The sequence below is a fragment of the Lepeophtheirus salmonis genome, chromosome 4, assembly GCF_016086655.4.
Source record: "Lepeophtheirus salmonis chromosome 4, UVic_Lsal_1.4, whole genome shotgun sequence".
In the NCBI taxonomy this organism is placed as follows: domain Eukaryota; kingdom Metazoa; phylum Arthropoda; class Copepoda; order Siphonostomatoida; family Caligidae; genus Lepeophtheirus; species Lepeophtheirus salmonis.
In genome coordinates this window covers 35,562,297-35,568,572 of record NC_052134.2, presented here as the reverse complement: position 1 = coordinate 35,568,572, position 6,276 = coordinate 35,562,297, and positions in this window count along the sequence as shown.

Sequence of the window (6,276 nt, the reverse complement as noted above, 5' to 3'; positions counted from 1 at the left end):
ACTAGTGTCTACCCGTACCATAGTGGGATTGGGGTACTGACACATCTACAAAATTACAATATAAAATTAGTATCGGAGCCAGTACTTAGAGTGTCAGTAGGTCATACAACTATTGAACCACTGATAATCTAACTTCCTAATTTTTTTAAGCTGCTCCAAACAGTAAAAATATACGTTTCCAAATTTATGAACTTGTACGCCTTCACTCTTTAGTAAAAATCAACCAGACACTCTTGTAATTTTCTGTCCTTAATGGTGTGTTAACCTTGTTTAGGCATTAGAGGTAGCATCCCCGATTTATAACTAAGCGTGTTGATATTAATTTCATATACCAAATCTGATTAAGTCCCGAGCGCCACAAACTCATCTTTATCTAATACTGTAAAGGCAAATGTATCATAATATCGATATCAATTATGATATCGGAACTGGTGCAAAATATTTTTATTGTATCAACACTACTATTTACAGAAATATATATTGTTATTATATTCGTATTGATTTCAATTTAGTTTTGTTTTCTATAGAGCATCTACCAACTTAAATATATTCTAATAAGGCTATTAAAAAGAGGCTCTCTTGTGTCAATGCTCTATATATCTTTGAAACCTTTGTTTAAATGTTTTTTACCTAAACAAAGCCCCTCCAATTACCCACACACACAATACTAAGGTGCAGAAAATGAGATTATTTCTTCTACTGATCTTAAAAATGAACAAAAATCTAATTAAATTTGCAAAAAGTACTTAAAAGCAATTAAATCTTTAAATTAATACATCATGATTTTGTATATTTGTGTATAGCCAAACTGGGTGCATCATTAGTCGTTGACCACTATGAACTTGTAAAGGAAATGAATTATATGCAGGAAATACTCGGTCCTAACAAAAGTTTATTGCATACAAGTCTAGAAGTAGGAATATTTTTTAAATTTTATTCCTCAAAAAATTCCTTTCTTAGCCTCGGAAAAAGCCTCCATTTGATAGTGGAAGTACTTTTTAACATATCTTCTCTGACTTAAAATATTATTTAGTCAATTTTCTACTGGCCTCCTCTTCAATTGGCGTACATAAGCAAATATTATTGAGTAATTCATATGTAAATGCAATAAAGACAGTTTATGCTTTGAAACAGACATCATTGATCAAGACATAGAGTTAACATTAAATTAGGAAATGAGATTCGCCACACCTACTTGTTCCAAAGTGTCCTAGACCTTAACATTTTTACTGGTGTACATCTGGGTAGTGTTGGACGCGTGGGAAGGGACGCCATAGAGCTAGGAACATTCAATGACCAAGAATACATCGTTATTTAGATTTGGAGATATCCTAGACTTGACAGACCCAACAAGGACCCTAGATCGAACAAATCGAGGTTTCGTAAATATTGTCTTCCTCTAAAAAGTTGCAACACTTATTCACATTGTTCTTGATATTATAAACGTTGTCTATAGAGATGCAGAACCGGCCTCCAGCTAATATGCAAGCACTCTTTTTCGTAGTTACGGCATTTTAAATTTGTGGGTTTACAGGTTTTCTTTTTTCTGTTTTTGTTTTTAACGCTTTATTTAAAAAATTAACAGTCTAAATATATCGGAATAATTTAAATTCACAACACATAACCTCTCAAGCTTCTATAAGCCATAACATTCAATGACTTATGACGCACCTGGTACACTGTAGTATGTATGTACGTAAGGTATTTACATCAAAAACTCATTTTCGTTTTTGTTAATGAGAACCATAGAAAGAATGAAAAAAATTAAAGGATTCCAAACTGTCTTTGTTTTACAGTAAAGTCTTTTATATATTAAGTGGCAAAAACTTTCTATTTCCTCTGTAATTTAATATGTTGTAATTTTGTGGTGTTTTTTTTTGTTTTTTTTACTCACAATATGAGCAAAGATGTTTCAAAATCGGATTAGGAATTAAATTCTGTTTAGAAGGATTTATGCCTTGCGTATCATTTGCAAAAGACCAAAAAAAAAATATTTTTTCTTTTGGTAAAAAGTGTTGACCAGATCCTGAGTCTAAATAACTTTGTAAGAAGAGCCGCCAAATATAATGAGTCATGTCATTTCGATTCAGGTTTAATTAATAAACATAGAATATTTCGACAGCTAATGAATAAGTTCATCTTGTACAATGTATTTGACAGCAAAAATAATCTAATTTTAAGTTATAATATGTTAATATTTTTATGACAGGTTCAGCGAGTAATAAACTTATTAATTTTGCTTCTTAAATTTAAAATGTTAAATATTCAATCTTGTTTCTCTACTTTTCTCATAATATCAATATTCTTTTCACTGATTCTTGAATCAAAAATTGTTTTAGTATTTCAATAATTTCGACTAACAATGATGTCTGTAAGAGATATGTACTTTCAAGGGTGTCTGAAATAAAGTTTTTTTGTTATATATAATTAAATTAAATATATAAAATAATTAGTAAATAAGAATTACGGTCTACATATATTCCATATATTACAGTATTCATTTGTTTCATGAGACTCGGACTTTAGTTCTAACTCAACTTTTCTAGAGAAAGAATAACACTTGATTAAAAATTCATTTTATTAACTTCAAATATAGGGCAATCTACTCCTAGACCAGAGATATTCAAGCCGTAGCCCACTTAAGGGTTAAGTGCAAACCACGACTCATAATCACTTAAAGTACTATTTGTTATCAAAATTTGCATAATATCATCAAAACGCATAGAACACAAATTATTTCTCATACAAATGATTTTTTTTTAATTTTCGCTCTGGAAAAAAAATTAATGAGAAAATAGTGAAAAAAAAAATATAATAGCAAAAATTGTATTTTTTTCTAAAACCAAACTCCAACTCCCTAACTTTTTTCGAAGCATTTTGGACTTGGAAAATACATATTTAGCCTAAATTTGGACATACCTGCCCTAAATAATCAAACTGCTGGACTAATATCTCCTATAAAATTCACACACCTCCGATGCAGTTTGACTTCTATCACAGGTGTTAAACATAAAAATAGTTTATATTTATATTACTTTGATTTTATTCCATTATCTCATGATACAGTTATCGCATTATTTTGTTTCAACTCCCTTAACATTGGACTGAGACATGAAGTGATTTCCAATTTCTTGATTTAGGAAGAATGTATCGTTGTCTTAAGCGATGTGGTGGACTTTTAATGTTGACCAGAGCCATCCAAACATTTACTGGTCTACTCAGTGTGCGTTTTTTACATATTTTATTTGATGAATGATTTCATCGAAAGTTATATTCAATTTTGCCATTCATTCATAGAATATTTGTCTCCTACTTAAGAAGATATTTATTATGTTTTCCATCATTCTATAGTACAAAGCTACTCAAAATGGTGGTCCACGGTCAAATCTAAACTTTTTGAGTGCTGTAGTTATGTCACAGTAGACACAGGAGCAAAAATATAGTTAAATAACAAGGAGATCCAAATGACAGATTTATTGACTGATGCATACATTGGAATTGGTCTATTCTGACTAGACAAATGCCCTTGAGTAGTTCTGGTAAAGTAAAAGCGTCTATTTGGTTTAACTTTCCACTGGGTAAGTGTCCTTATTATGATAATAAGGAAAAATTAGAAACAATATTTAAAAAATTTATAAGTGTGACACCACACCAAAGAGTAATCTCCGTGGGTAAAGTGATCTCAAGTGTTTATGTGGTTTAAGGGGGATAATTCTTTTTTTACGCTACAAGTTAATGTTTAAGACAATCAATATTCTTCTTTTTATGAGAGAGAAAAACAAGGATTTTTAACTCGTCTACTGTCAATTTTTTTATGTCCTATTCCTCTACCCAATCAAAATAAACAGTTTATTTTCATTAAACATAAACGTCTTTATTAGCGAGTGTTCTCGTCGATGTCAAGGAAAAAGGGACATTTTTTGCGAGCATATTCGTATGTAGCGGTGAACGTGTTAGACAATATGCAAAGATTTGGGCTAAGTATTCATTTCTTAAGAGAATTTGCCCTTTCTCAAACTCAAATTTTGCAAGAACGGAACATAAATATAAATATTTCAGATTCTTTTCTACAGTATTTTGCAAAACGTTGTGGCTTTGCAAAAAAAGAAAAAAACAATGGAGAACTAACGACTATGACTTTTTGCAAAAAATAATATTTATTTTTTGTAAGTTCAAAGTATGTCAAGAGATTTTTCTGTAGAGAATATACATGTATAGATGTGAAATAACTATAATAAAAGTTTATGCAAAATGAATATGTATTTGCAAGATGTAATACATAATTTTTTGCATAAATTAATAGCAATGTAAAATATATTACACATTTAATATAGTGCAAAGAATAAAATAATATGTTTTTAATGACATAAATATTAGGTTTTGTTTTTTTAAAAGAAAGATTCAAAAACCAAATATATATGTCCAGTGAAATATAATTGACATTCAAGTTAGGGAAATGATTCGGTTCGTTGTAGTATTGTTACAATTCTAATATTTTAGTACTGGCTACGGTACTAAATAGTTTTTTTGGTGATTTCAGACTAGAAAAATAAAACAAAATGTCGATATGAGTATTATTGACATGCACGTAGAGAATCGTTCGCATGCTTTTTGTTTGGAAGGACCTAGCTCAGAAATTAGATGACTTTTCTTTTAAAATATTTTTTTTATTCTGACCTTTTTGGTAAACGATAACTTTGTTTGGGTCAAGAGGAGGTGTAAAATATTTGAAGGGTTCCGTCATCGGTGGCCATTTTCTCATAGCGTAATGGAACTGCAAGAACTAACTACAATGTCTTATACAGTACCGTTTTAAATGTGAATGTATCGCGGTACCACTAAAGTACCACTTCCAGTAGCAATTTAGTATAGTACGTATTGTCATACGTGTTGTATTGTGGTACTACTGGAGTAGTGGCTCCAAAATCAGTTAAATATAGTACCTTGGCGAATTCTACCTATATGTACATGGTAATATACCCTATAGGTAGATGAAGAATCGTCAAGCATATTTTTTATAAGATAAACAAATTGATAACTAATACCTTAAGAATATAATTTTCTCTGATGTACTGTTTTAAATGCGTGTGGTATCGTAGTATACCGAACCACACCATATGTTGGTTATGTCTTTGTCAATGAAGTTATTTCAGTTTAAAATTTAGTCCCATGCTTTCCTTCCCTACTCCTTCCCTGTTATTCGTCCTTGGAACCCATCATAAATTTTAAAATGTCCTCTATATGGCATAATTTTTCCAATTAATAAGGTACTTAAGGTTTTCAATTGAACCACATTAATGGTTTATAACAACATTAATTATTCAGTGCTGATTCCTATATCAAAATTGTTCCCAATATTTCCTTTCTTTTTCGACAAAAATGTCGTTAACGGAAAATCACATGCACGTACCGAATATAGGTACCTCCATTAAAATACAACATTTTTTTAAATGGCACGTTTTTGTTATATTTCAATGTTTAACCATAATAACTTATTTTAAAAATTACAAATATTACACCTATAAAAAAAAGAAGGCAGATGAGGCAAGGTGACAGCCTTTGTCATGAATTTGACAGCTGCCAGACTACCATGCGCCACTTGCTGAACAAGACAAAAAACCTTAACGCCAACAAGATAACTCCTCGTCAGGCTTTAAAGCCTTTTGATGGAGTAAAGCGTGTGACCGAGTACAAAATCCTCCAAAACTGTTCCCCCCCCCCCCCGGGTTTTTGTACTTTTGGGTACCTGAAGTGGAAGCTTCTGGGAGTTCGATAAACAACACAGAACCAACTGAAGGGATTCATTATCACTGCTTGAGCCAACCTAGAGACGAGCTTTGTAAAGAACTGCTGTGCAATGTGCCGCACCAGGCTAGAACTTGTCATTAAAGCAACCGGTGACTATTTGATAGAGAATATAAATAAGGTGCCTGAATTAATTTTTCCAAATTTGATGATATTTTATTAAATAGAATTTTTTTGTAAGTTTCAAACTATATTTTAGAAGGAGGAGTCTGTACCTGGGCGTTTCAGCCATGATGTTTCTTGAAGACAACTTTTTGTTAGATTCTGACGCGCATTTAAGTTTACAATGGGACATCAAAGTTTGGGAAACGATAAGCAGTATATCGGAACTTATTGTACTTATTAATATTAAAAATTTAAAAGTTGTAAGACAATTAACCTTTATTGCATTATCCTCTTTTCGAACCATTTACTTACAAAAATATATTCATTCTTTCACCAAATTATAATTTGAGTTCAACAAATGCTAGA